We start from the raw sequence: 13,058 nt of genomic DNA on the forward strand, positions 1-13,058 counted from the left end.
ATTAACCTGATTCACAAGGCCTAAAGCGTAGGGGGAACCAGGATCAACCATGGCACCGGATGGAGGGAGAGGGAAGGCTTTCTCAAGAATGTACCCTCAAAGACTCACAGCATACCCCTCCCCAAACACACCCCCGCTACACACACACACCTGTACATTTCATTTCAACAAACAGCATTCCCAAGTCTTGCAAATTTCATCAAGCTTTGAAACTCCCTTCAAGGGTCTCTGCTCCGACTCTTGCCCATTCTTCCAACAGTACCAACTGAGGCACTCGCAGGGTCAAACATTTGGTGAGTGCTCAAAGGCCACAACCCTGTTATAAGGCCCACTTCCCCATCCTTGTCTCCCCATCCTTTCCCTAACCCCAAAGGAGAAAGGAAAGCTCTTAGTCTTTGAGCCCCAGGAAGACACAGTTTAGTTCCTTTCTTGACCCCACAGGCCTCATTAGAAAGACATCTTGAGGGCAGCTCTTACGGGTTTCCAAGGGGGTGAACCTGTCTCTCTGGCACAAGGCCTTGGGCCCACAGCCAGTCGGTTGCCCAGTCGTTGGGGGGAAGGGGGCTGTCAATGCAGGGTCGAGGCAGCAAGAGGTGAACCACAAAGGCTCTATTTTGGCAACTGCTGGGATGCCGAGCTCCAACCGGTCAGGCAGAGCTCTTTTTCACAGGCTCCCAGGCGCCACCCGGCAGGTGCCTGCGGTGTTCTGGCGGCAGCGCAGAGAAGGGTGAACGGGGCCGCCTTGGCCAAGACACCTCAGAGGCACCAAAACCAAGCTGAGTAATGGAGATTATCCCACCGAGAATGGGGAAAGAAACAGATCTCTTCTAACAGGGAACGAAGGGGCGAGCGGGGGTGATGGTCTCGGGTCGCGGCCGAGGTTTCGCGGCCTTGTGCCGAGGACTGGGGGTGGGAAAAGTGGAGATTGGCTCCCTGCCAGTCGGAGGTAGCTGGACCGAAGCAAAAGATCGAGACTCCGGTTTGGCTACTTAGGACCGGACGGCAGCGCAGCGATTGTATAGAAGAGGCTACACAGAGACCGTACAGAGAGGCTTGGAGGACCGAACCCGGCAGAACGCAAAAGGGGTGGGAGCTGCCGGCTATTCTGAAGGCCGAAGTTTGCCTCAGTAGCCCCAAAAGTTAGGGAGGGAGAAGGAGGTGGGAGCAATGATAAGGGTCAGGCCCCTTCCTTATTCTGGATGCCCTAGGACCAGTCTTTTCTCTCTGGGCCTCCGTTTCCAGATTTGTGAAAGGAACTGTCCGGTCTACTCCAAAAGGGGCATTTTGGGAATTCTCTGATTCCCTCCGTCGCCACTGAATTCAGGCTCTGAAATTTAATTTGGCGGTAAACATGCTGTCCACACCCAAATTCTGTTTCGCAAAGCAAAAACCCATCGCAGTTTTGAAGCATCTGTTGAATGCTACTGTATGATGCCGCACAGGTGGCTGCGACAGCGCTGCCAAGTCCACCGACTGCACAACGCTCGCATCTTTAGAAATGCTTTGGTAGAGAACAGTAATTTATAAATATGGAAGAGAAAACGTATGTCTTCTCTTTAAATAATTAAGCACTCATCTTTAAAAACTCCCGAAGTGTCCCTTTGCTCTATGAATGTGGAATGCTTAGTCTTGCCTTTTCTGGCGGAACTTGTATTTATTTTGTCGGAGGCTGAGACATTTATATTACTTCAAAAAAGGTAAATATAAATCCCTGTGATATTTTTACTAAGCCAAAATGGATCTGCCGAGCAGAGAGTGGAAGTTAGCATCCGCCAAAACCTGTTCTCTCTCCCGGGCTCCCGGGGGAACCGGCTTGAAGAAATTGACCATGATAATAGCAATTATGAGGATGAGGATGATGGTAGTAATAGTTTTTAGTATTATATATTTCGCTCTTAAGGCTGCTCTCTTCTTCCCCTTCTGAAAGGCAAAAGTACCGAGAGGGACCAGGAGTGAAGCCCACTTGGTGGTTGGGAAGGTTCCCGGAGCAGCAGAGAGAAACTTTGCTAGCCACGCGGCTTGCTGAAGCACGTCTGGGCTTCGGAGTTCGGGTAGAAACAGGCAGGCATGTTCGCCTTTGAGCGGCGCTAGCCGAGCGGCCCGGAGCCTGTAAGACTGAGACTAAGCGGTCCGCGGCGAGGCTCGGGGTACCGGGTTCCGCCGGGACGCAATGCTCTGCTTTCTTGGCATTTGCGGCGCGTACTGCCTCTCCGGGTTCTCTAGGCTGCGGCTCCGCCGAGCGCTGCAAGGTCCGACGGACTTCGGCGATTTTGGCAACACCAGACAGGAGAATTTAGTGTAAGGAGAAATTTAGGGCGCACTTTGGGACTGGGGAACCAAACTCAAAACAAGCACATGCTGGCGCTTTCTGACGCTCTGTCATTGCCAGAGAGGTTTTCTGGAACCCCTGCCTAATGAGGCCTGGGGAGTCAGCCCAGGGTTTTCACTGCTTTCCCTTCCCTTCCCTTCCTCAGGTGTATGGAAATTGTCCCTGGAAAGACGAGTTATTTACAGTGAATTCCTCAGGTTTGATGAAAATCCCCAGTGCCCCCCGGAACACGGTTTCCAAATATTTCCCGGTTTCTAAGGCTGTGGACTTGTTTTTACAACTTTCGAACCAGGGAGATTTCCTCCTACTACAAATACATATGTTTCCAAAACTACTGATTCAGAAATTCGGGAAAGAATTAAAGAAGATTGTTACTACGTAGGAAAAAAAGTTCCTCATCATTTGAAACTTTGGGAACTTTTTAAAAAAATAAACTGTAAGCGACTAGAAAACTTACTTCTCTACTCATTATTATTTCCCCTCTTGACCAGAGCCCTATTTTAACACACCTAAAGGATGATAGACAGGTTTAAAAAATGAGTGACAGGATTCTAGCAAAATTCTCGAAGGCAGGTATTTTCACAGATCAAAAGAAGCTACACAATAATTCTACCGGGAGATTTTTTTTTTCTTGTTTACCACAGGACATAAATGCAATGAATTTTGATAATCCTTCTACCCATATTTTTTCGGTTTTAAAGCAAATTATAATAGCCAGATATGCTTTTGGTAACAACACAGTTGTATCAAATTATATTTTCAGCCTTTGCTATTACTACTTAATCGTAAAATCCCAGCATCAGATCCATAATGTCCATCATTGAGGTATGTCACACCTAAAAATAAACTTTTATGGCATCGAACACAATAGACTTTTCCCTTACTGTTCCTCAAACATGGTCATAGACTGAGAAAAAAATTTTAGACATAGATAGCTTATTATATACAAAATCTTTTTAAAGTTGGTAGGATTATTTTTAATAAAAAAAAAAACGCAGTAGAACTCTGTATGCTGTGTAGGAAGGCAGGGGGCAGTCTCTGATCATGTCAGTCTTTCTGTAAGTGAAACTTCTGTTTGGAAAGATCTTCTGTTTTAGAGAAAAACAACAATCAACACTGGTTCTCTGACACTCTCATTGAAGGGAAGAGAAAAATACTGGAAGCCTTTTGGGAGGGGGAGTTGGAAGGTCCCATCACGTATTTCTGCCACTTCTAAGAAAAAATAAAAAAGGTATATCACAATTAAAAATCTGTGTTTATTTCTTTTATGCAATAAACCATATTTAATTAATTTTATCTGACATCCTTCTAGTAATACAATATATATTTTGTGTGGTTTCCAGTAACCAAGTGTATGTTTGAAAAAATAGCTACATGCATGCAAGTTTGAATAGGGATTGGGAATGGAATCTCGTAGCCTCATAAAGGAGAAAGAGCTAGGAGCTACTTTGACATCAGTTCTGTAGAGAAATATATGTTGTCTTGGAGCGCATTCGTGTTATGACGAATGCATTTTGTATTATGGGCATGCATTTCACTCTTTCACTTTAGGATAACAAAGATGGCAATTAGGACCTTTTGTTTAAATTAAACTGAGATTGAAAGTCCAGGACTACAGTGATTTCTTGTTTATTCTTAGCTCGACTACTGGTTGCTGAAACCCAGTAGTCTTGCTACCCATCTATCTTACGCTGACTCTTTTAAACCATTGTGATTTCTACTTCCCATTTCAGTAGTAATTAGAGCTATAACCATGCAACCAAACATTTCCTTGTTTTAGAGTTATGTATAAAGTAATGGGCTTAGTTGCTCTCATCTGTAAATCAGTATCTGTATGTTATTTCAAATAAGGCAAACCATCACTCATTGCTACTTAATTCCTTCTTTTCTTTTTGTAAGAACTATTTCTTCAACCAAATTATAAGGATCTCAGGAGGAAGCATTTAACCATAAGCTTCTCTTCTCCTTTTTTCCACAACTATCCTAATACTTTGCACAAAAAATATAAGCAACAATGATAACTACTATTGTTGTTATGCAAGAGGTTAAGATGAATGGTCAAGAAGGGCTGGACTTCTAAAACTCGAATTTTTCAATGACCTGCATACAAATATGAAAGGTATTTTACCAAACAGGCCCTTCATGCAAAAAGATCATGACAGTCTGAACCGACCAAGATGAAACTTAATAGTAATAAATGTGAGATGCTCAGTTTGAGTACCAAACTTCTCTGCACAAAATTAGGTCACCGAAGCTGGGAACATTTGGTGAAAAAATACTTATTGATTTTAGTTGGCATCAAGATCAACAAGCCTTCAGTGTGATCTGGTTGCTGGGAAACATAATTTTATATTGAGCTTTTGCAACTTTCGTAAAAAGAGTCGAAATGCAGTTGGGCTCTATTTGGTATTTTCAGGCACATACTTTAAGAATGAAGTTTGGAATTCATTTATCAGAATGATGGAGTTCATTCACAAGAATGTTCAAGTCAGTAGAGTGCTGGAATCATATTAGATGGGTTTGTATCCTCTGGAAGACATGACTCTTGGGATACATGCTAGCTGACTTCAAATGTTCAAGGAATTTTCTTAAGGAAAGTGGATTTAATTTATTTCCCAAGTTTGTTATTCATATCTTATTTGTATCTGTTACCTCAGTGTCTTGCACAATGTCTGACACAAACTAAGCATTCAATAAATATTTGTGAACTGAATGAAACTATAAGCATTAAACTCTGAAGAGAATAAAACTGAATTTAATGAATCCACAGTTTCTGGCTCTAGAGCAGGATTTTCTAGCATTCAAAACGGTCCAAAGATGGCATAAGCTGTTTCAGGAGGTAGTGAGTTCTCCACTCTTGAGATGTTCAATACTATAGAGGTTAATCTCTTGGTGGGGATGTTACCAAGGAGAACTATGTGTGAGGAAAGGGAAAGACACGTGGCTAATGAATGACATTTAAAGCTCTTCCCAATCCAAAATTTTGCAGAATGAATAAAAGCTGTCTTAGTCTAATTTTATGACATAAATAAAATATTGAACTTTCTTAAAAACAAAGACAAAAGAATTTATGTACTGCAGACTGGCCGTAGATTCAGCTTTGTCATAGGAAAGAAGCGGCCTCCTACCAAGTCGCAAGACACTTTTGTTGAGCCTGTTGCACTTAATAGCTACTGACTTGGGTGGAAAACAATCTCTGGGAGACTTATTATCATGTTAGGATACTGTCATTCTTTATAAGTCTAGAATACTACAGATGGTCCCTGACTTACGAAGATTAGGCTTACAATTTTCTGACATTAAGATGATGCAAAGGTGATACATATTCAGTATCCTTCTTGACTTAACAATTTTCCTTTTTCTTCACCAACAAATTTGAAGGGCCAAGTCTCTACACATTTCAAAAGCTGAAGCAACAAAAGTTCATTTAAAATGATGCTTTATAAACAAGTGATAGCAAATTCCCTGTCGTCGAAAACTAAAGAAAAATAATATGGTAAATAAATATTTTCCTACCATATATACACATTTTATTTATAGACAAGTATAGAAATCTTTCATTTTCCCCAAGTGGAGCTTAATTTGAAGCAGAAGCCAATACAGTAATGACTAGATGCCTATTGTCATCTAATGGCAGCCCTGCAGTAGAACTACCTGAGTGAAAGTTTATTTTCTGGCCTTTTGCTTTTTGAATCAAGATTATTTTTACTGTTTATGCATTTTCTAGTCATTAATGGGAAAATGATAGTAAACTTTTAATAGGTGATCTTGTAGGGGAGAGTAATGAATTCTTACTTGGTGATAGAGCAAAGCTGTGGGGCAAGATTTGCCAGAGAACTCAACTTTGTTGATCTTCCAATTTGACCAGCATTCTTCATCTACCAAGATAAGATTCAAAAATAAGCCTTTATCCTTTAGAGTGTCATACTCAATAATCAAGAAAAGCACTAATAAATCAGGAACTAGATAGCTTAATCTATCATTGTTAATTTTGTCTATGCATTTTTGATTTCGTTATGACCTAAAAAAAACCTTATTGTCAATATAACGTGGATGAAGTTCCAAAGATACAAGGACAGAGGTGAAAAAATGTAGAGAAGTACCTACCATTATATTCTTTCAAGCCAAGCGACACAGTAGGAGCAGTATTACTATTGTCTGGTTTGATTACAAAGTATAATGGTTGAATTATATCAGTAGTCCTGATATTTTGAGAGTTTTTAAATTTTTTTAAAGTTTGTGATATCAAGTAATATGGTATTCAGAACATTACAGTAAAACATACATCTAAAAACGGTTTGCCTTTCAAAGACTAGACATTTATTTCAGTGACGCTGTGATTCGTCAAAATATTTCTTAACATTTCTTTTGAAACTGCCTTCAGAATATGCCACATTGTTTTGAATTTTTGGCAAAAGTGTATGGTCATTGAGAATTGTGTCTGGTGATTAACATTTTATGATCCTAATATTTTGTTGAATGAAGTGAAAGCACATGACCTTAAAACCCTCTGGAGGAACAACCACAACAAAAACCAGTGTCTTGCTTATGTCATTCTTGACAGTGACAATTTATCCTGGAGTAGGTGAGAGTTTTCTTTCATTTATTCTATCCTCTTATATGTCTGCTCTAGTAGAAACTCAAAATGTAAGTTTTCCTGAAAGCTTGTGCACAACAAAGATAATATTTAAGGCAGTATTTCAAAAATTGAAGCAAGAAAAATAATATTTCCACGGAAGTACATGTCACTAATCTGGCAATTAACTGTATTAATATAGTAAAAGTAGAATGAGTATAGTCTCCCTCACTCTCTTCCAGAATGCAAGGATTAATGATCTAAGTTAGAACTTCTGAACTCAGCATTCAGTTACATGCTGTGTAATCTGTAATATTTATAACTTCACAGTGTAACCATGGCTAGAAATCTTTTAAATTTGAAGGTTCAAAAAATTATGTTGGTGCATATGGTTTGGAAATTTGTAGAAGAACCAATGATATGTATATAATCTTTCACAAAGCTAATCAATAAATTTATTTAAGAAAGCTTTGCTCTAGGAAGAAATTAACACCAGGTGATTTAGTGACCAAATTCCAAATTAGTACACAAATTAACCTATGGTTTTGATCTTGAATATGTCGGTTCATCTGTTGGCTGCATTTAGAACAGAAAAGAGGCTTAAAGTACAATATTGGATTTATTAAAGAGGCATTTTGTCTGAAAAAAGTGACCTCTATGTCATTTCAGATAGTGTGCCGCAATTCAATCATCTCTATCCTTAAGATTTTTTAAGTGCTTGACTTCTTACTTTGCTGCAATCTAAACTCTGCTTATCTAAGAAAGCTAAAATATACACCATGTGGTACAAAAAATGATGACTACAGAGACAGTTTGATCAGATATCAGATCAAAATGCAAATCAAAGTAGACCAACCCCTATTGTAGGTGAAATACAACCCGTTACTTTTTTAAAGAACTGTGAATTTTAAAAGTTATTAAAATGAAGAACACTACATTATTGAATAACTTTTCCTTATGTTTTCTGACAGTTGTACTGATGACTGCTAGTGTAGACCTTAGTTTTCCTGGGTTTGTAATGTTTCTTGCTAAACTAGGAATTGGATTGTGAAATATTTCATAAGTGCAGTAACTCTTAGTAATAAAATATATTTACTAGAGTCCTCTCATCATTTAATAAAAGAAAGTTTTATGACATTTTATTTTTTTAAAAAGAGCTTTATTAAGTTATGATAGATATATGTTAACCTGTATATATTTAATGTGTACAAGCTGATCAATTTGGACATCTGCATACACCTGTGAAATCATCACGACAATCAAGGTAATAGACATATCTATCACCTCCAACAGTTTCCTTGTTTCCTTTTGTTTTTCTTTTGTGTGTGTGTGGGGGGGGTGGGGGGGTAAGAACACTTCATATGAGAACTACCTTCTTAACAAATTTTAAGTGCATATGCAGTACTGTTGACTGTACACACTATGCTGTACAGCAGATCTCTAGAACTAATTCATTTTGCATGACAGAAACTTTATACCAATTAAACAACTTCCCACTTTTCCTTGTTCTAGTCTCTGTTTCTATGAGTTTGACTATTTTAGATATGTAAGTGAAATCATGCAGTCTTTGTTCTTCTATAACTGAATTATTTCACTTAATATAATGTCCTTCAGGTTCATCCTTGTTGCTTCAAATGGCAGGATTTCCTTCTTCTTTTTTAAGGCAGAGTAATAGTTCATTGTGTGAAAACTTTATCTATTCATCTGTCTATGGACATTTAGGTTGTTTCCATAACTTGGCTATCATGAATAGTACTATAGTAAACATGGTAATGCAGATATCTCTTTGACATACCTATTTCAATTCCTTTGGATACATTTACCGAAGTAAAATTGCTGGATTATATGGCAGTTCTAGTTTTATGTTTTTTGAGGAACTAACTGTTTTCTATAGCGGTTGCACCATTTTTACATTCTCAACAACAGTGTAGAAGGGTTGCAGTTTCTCCACATCCTCAATAATACTTATCTTTTTTATTATAGTAGCCATTCTAACCGGCATGAGATGATACTTCATTGTTATTTTGATTTTCATTTCCCTGATGATTAGCAACGTTGAATATATTTTAATAGATTTTTTGGCCACTTGTGTGTCTTCTTTGGAAAAATGCCTATTCAAGTTTTGTTGCCTGTTTTTAAATTGAGTTGGTTTCTTTTTGCTATTGAGTTGTAGGAGGTCCTAAATATTTTGGACTTTAAATCCCCATCAGATACATAGTTTACAAATATTTTTACCCATTATGTAGATTGTCTTTTCATACTATTGATTGTTTCCTTTGCTGTGCACAAGCTTTTTAGTTTGATGTAATCCCACTTATCTATTTTGGCTTTTGTTGTTTGTGCCTTTGGTGTTATATCCAAGAAATCAATGCCAAGACAGGTGTCAAGAACCTTTTCCTCTATGTTTTCTTCTAGAAGTTCTACAGTTTCTGGACTGACATTTAAGTCTTCATTCCATTTTGAGCTTATTTTTGTGTATGGTATAAGATAAGGGTCCAATTTCGTTCTTCTTCATGTAGATATACAGTTTTACCAACACCATTTGCTGAAGAGCTTATCCTTTCCTTGGTGTGTATTTTTCGAAACTTTGTCAAACGTCAGTTGACCATATGTGTGTGAATTTCATTCTGGGCCTTGTATTCTATTCCATTGGTCTGTATGTGTCTTCATGCCTATGCCATACTGTTTTAATTACCATGGCTTTGTAATCTATTTTGAAACCAGGAAATGTGATACCTTCAACTATGATTTTCCTTCTCAAGATTGCTTTGGCTATTGTTCTTTTGTCATTGCATGTGAATCTTAGTATTGTGTTTTCTATTTCTGTAAAGCATACTTTGGGGATTTGGATTGGAATAACAATTCGTAGATTGTTTGGGGTAGTATAGCCATTTTAATAATGTTAAGTCTTCTGATCCATGAACACAAGATTTCTTTCCATTTATGTTTATCTTCTTTACTTTCTTTCAGCACAGTTTTGTAATTTTCATTGTATAAGTCTTTCATCACTTTAGTTATGTTCATTTCTAAGAATTTTATTCCTTTTTATGCTACTGTAGATGCAATTGTCCTCTTAATCTCCTTTTCAGATAGATAGTTTATTGCTAATGTGTAGAAACACAACTGATTTTTCTATGTTGATTTTGTATACTGTGATGTGACTGAATTTGTTTTTTTAAAGTTTTTTTGTGGAGTCTTTAGCATTTTCTGCATATAGTGTTATTTGCAAACACATAATTTTACTTCGTGGTGAGAGTGGGCATCCTTATCTAGGTTCTATCATACAGGAAAAGCTTTCAGTTTTTCACAGTTGAGTATGATGCTAGCTATGGGCTTTTTATATATGGCCTTTATTAAATTCCTTCTATACCTACTTTTTTTTAGAGCTTTTATTATCGAAGGGTGTTCAGTTTTGTTAAATGCTTTTTCTTAATCTATTGAGATGATCACGTGATTTTTATCCTTCATTTTGTTAGTGTGATATAACACGTGGATGACTTCATGTATATTGAATTATCCTTGCATCTCAGAAATAAATCCCACTTGGTCGTGATGCATCATCCTTTTAATGTGCTGTTTAATGTGGGTTGCTAGTATTTTGTTCAGAATTTTTGCATCTGTTTTCATCAGGGTCTTTAGCCTATAGTGTTTTCTTTTTTTCGTTAGTGTCTTTACCTGACTTTTGTATCAGGGTAGTCCGGGCTTCATAAAATTAGTTTGAAATTGTTTCCCATTCTTCAATATTTTAGAAGAGTTTAAGAAAGATTGGTGTTAATTCTTCCTTAAACATTTGATACAATTCACCAGTGAAGGCATCAGTTCCTGGGCATTTCTTTTCTGGGAGGATTTTTGATTTCTGATTCAGTCTCCTAATTTTTTTTTTTTTTTTTTTTTTTGAGACGGAGTTTCACTCTTGTTGCCCGGGCTGGAGTGCAATGGTGCGATCTTGGCTCACCACAACCTCCACCCCCCAGGTTCAAGCGATTCTCCTGCCTCAGCCTCCCGAGTAGCTGGGATTACAGGCATGCAACACCACGCACAGCTAATTTTGTATTTTTAGTAGAGTCAGGGTTTCTCCATGCTGGTCAGGCTGGTCTCAAACTCCTGACCTCAGGTGATACACCCGCCTTGGCCTCCCAAAGTGTTGAGATTACAGGCGTGATTGTTTTCTTTTTGAGACATAGTTTCACACCAGTTGCCCAGGCTGCAATGCAATGGCATGATCTTGGCTCACTGCAACCTCGACCTCCGAGGCTCAAACGATTCTCCCACTTCAGCTTCGTGATTAACTGAGACTCCAGGTGCGTGCCACCATGGCCGACTAATTTTTGTACTTTTTGTAGAGACCGAGTTTCACCATATTGCCCATGCTGGGCTAGAACTCCTGAGTTCAAGTCATCCGCCAGCCTCTGCCTCCCAAAGTGTTAGGATTGCAGGCGTGAGCCACCGCGCCCGGCCCCAGACTCCTAATTTGTTATTATCTGTTCAAGTTTTCTGTTTTTTCATGATTCAGATTTGGTAGATTGGGTGTTTATAGGAATTTATCAGTTTCTACTAGGTTTTCAAATTTGTGTGTAGTTGTTCGTAATTGTCTCTTATGATCCTTTTTATTTCTGTATCATCAGTTGTAGTTTTTCCTTTTTCATGTCTGATTTTATTGATTTGAGTTCTCTGTCTCTGTAAGTATAGCTAATAGTTTGCCAATTTTATCTTTTTTCTAAAAAAAAAAAAAGCCTAGTTTCGTTGATTTTTTTTCTACTCTATTTCATTTATCTTCTCTGATTTTTGTTATTTCTTCCTTGTTCTAACTTTGTGTTTAGTTCATTGTTTTTCTAGTTCTTTGAGGTATAAAGTTGTTTATTTGAAATGTTTTTATTATAGTCATCAGTTACTACAAACTTCCGTCTTACTACTGATTTTGCTGCATCTCATAGGTTTTGATAGTTTATATTTGTTTTTGTTTGTTTGAAGTATTTTCTTTCCTTTTTTCTTTTCTTTTCTTTTCTTTTTTTTTTTTTTTTAACGTAGAAAGGGTTTCACGACATTGGCCAGGCTGGCCTTGAACTCTTGGCCTCAAGTGAACTGCCCGCCTCGGTCTCTCAAAGAGCTGGGATTACAGGTGTGAGCCACTGTGCCTAGCCCCAGTTTCAAAGTATTTTCTAATTTTCCTTTTGATTCCTTCTTTGACACAATGGTGGTTCAAGAGTGTTTTAATTTCCACCTATTTTTAAATTATCCAAGTTTTGTTTTTTTCTTTTTGAAGATGGTTTAACTTTCAAGTTAGGGCTATTAGACTTGACAACTTTCTCCTGGGCAGAGTCCATTAATTGATGTGTCTTGTTTACGCTTCATCTACAGCTATTTACAGAGTTTTAGGTCCCTCTATCTTTTGAAATCAACATTACATGAGTAACAGCAGTAATTTCTCAATTGTGTTCCAACCACTAGTGCATAAAACGTACAATTACTTTTCCAAAATGTAATATTGGACATTATTGAAAAAAATATTTTTAATACATTGCAGTCAACCCAGATGACAACTTAAGCTTCCATTATGTTTTTATACAAAGAGGCTAATAAATTCTGACACATTGGGAGGACTGAATTTACTTAGGGCCTTTCTTAGATGAATTTGAAATTCATTAAGTTTCTTGTTTTCCTTAATATGGGTAACACCTATAAGACTTAGTGAGCGTTCTAAGCTACACAATATTTACCAGAAAATAATTATAGAACATGTATATGGAAGTTTTCTCCACAAAGACTCTAAAAACATGGTGTTCTTGATATCTCCCATGATAAATCCTCTATCTAATAATCAGGCCAGAAGTCAAAAGCTAATCAAATTTAAAGGTAAATCAACCACACGTTAAGCATAAGAAACTTCAGATGATTCACTCTAGTAATTTAAGAGAAGAAAAGGCTGAGTTTCTATATCTACATAATGCCAGTTGCATTTAAACACTTCTAAGAAGGCATAGAAAACTTCAATACTTTTGCCGTATTTTCAAGTTAGAAAGTTTAGGACTGTTAATATAGTCTTAATTTTAGATTGATTCCAGGAAGTGTAAATTGCAATGTAGATTTGAAATGGCTTCTGTTGATGTGGTCTTCAATTTATCATTCCATACTTTCTTAGACTTTATGGCCTCT

The sequence above is a fragment of the Colobus angolensis genome, unplaced genomic scaffold (assembly GCF_000951035.1).
Source record: "Colobus angolensis palliatus isolate OR3802 unplaced genomic scaffold, Cang.pa_1.0 Scaffold446, whole genome shotgun sequence".
Classification (NCBI taxonomy): domain Eukaryota; kingdom Metazoa; phylum Chordata; class Mammalia; order Primates; family Cercopithecidae; genus Colobus; species Colobus angolensis.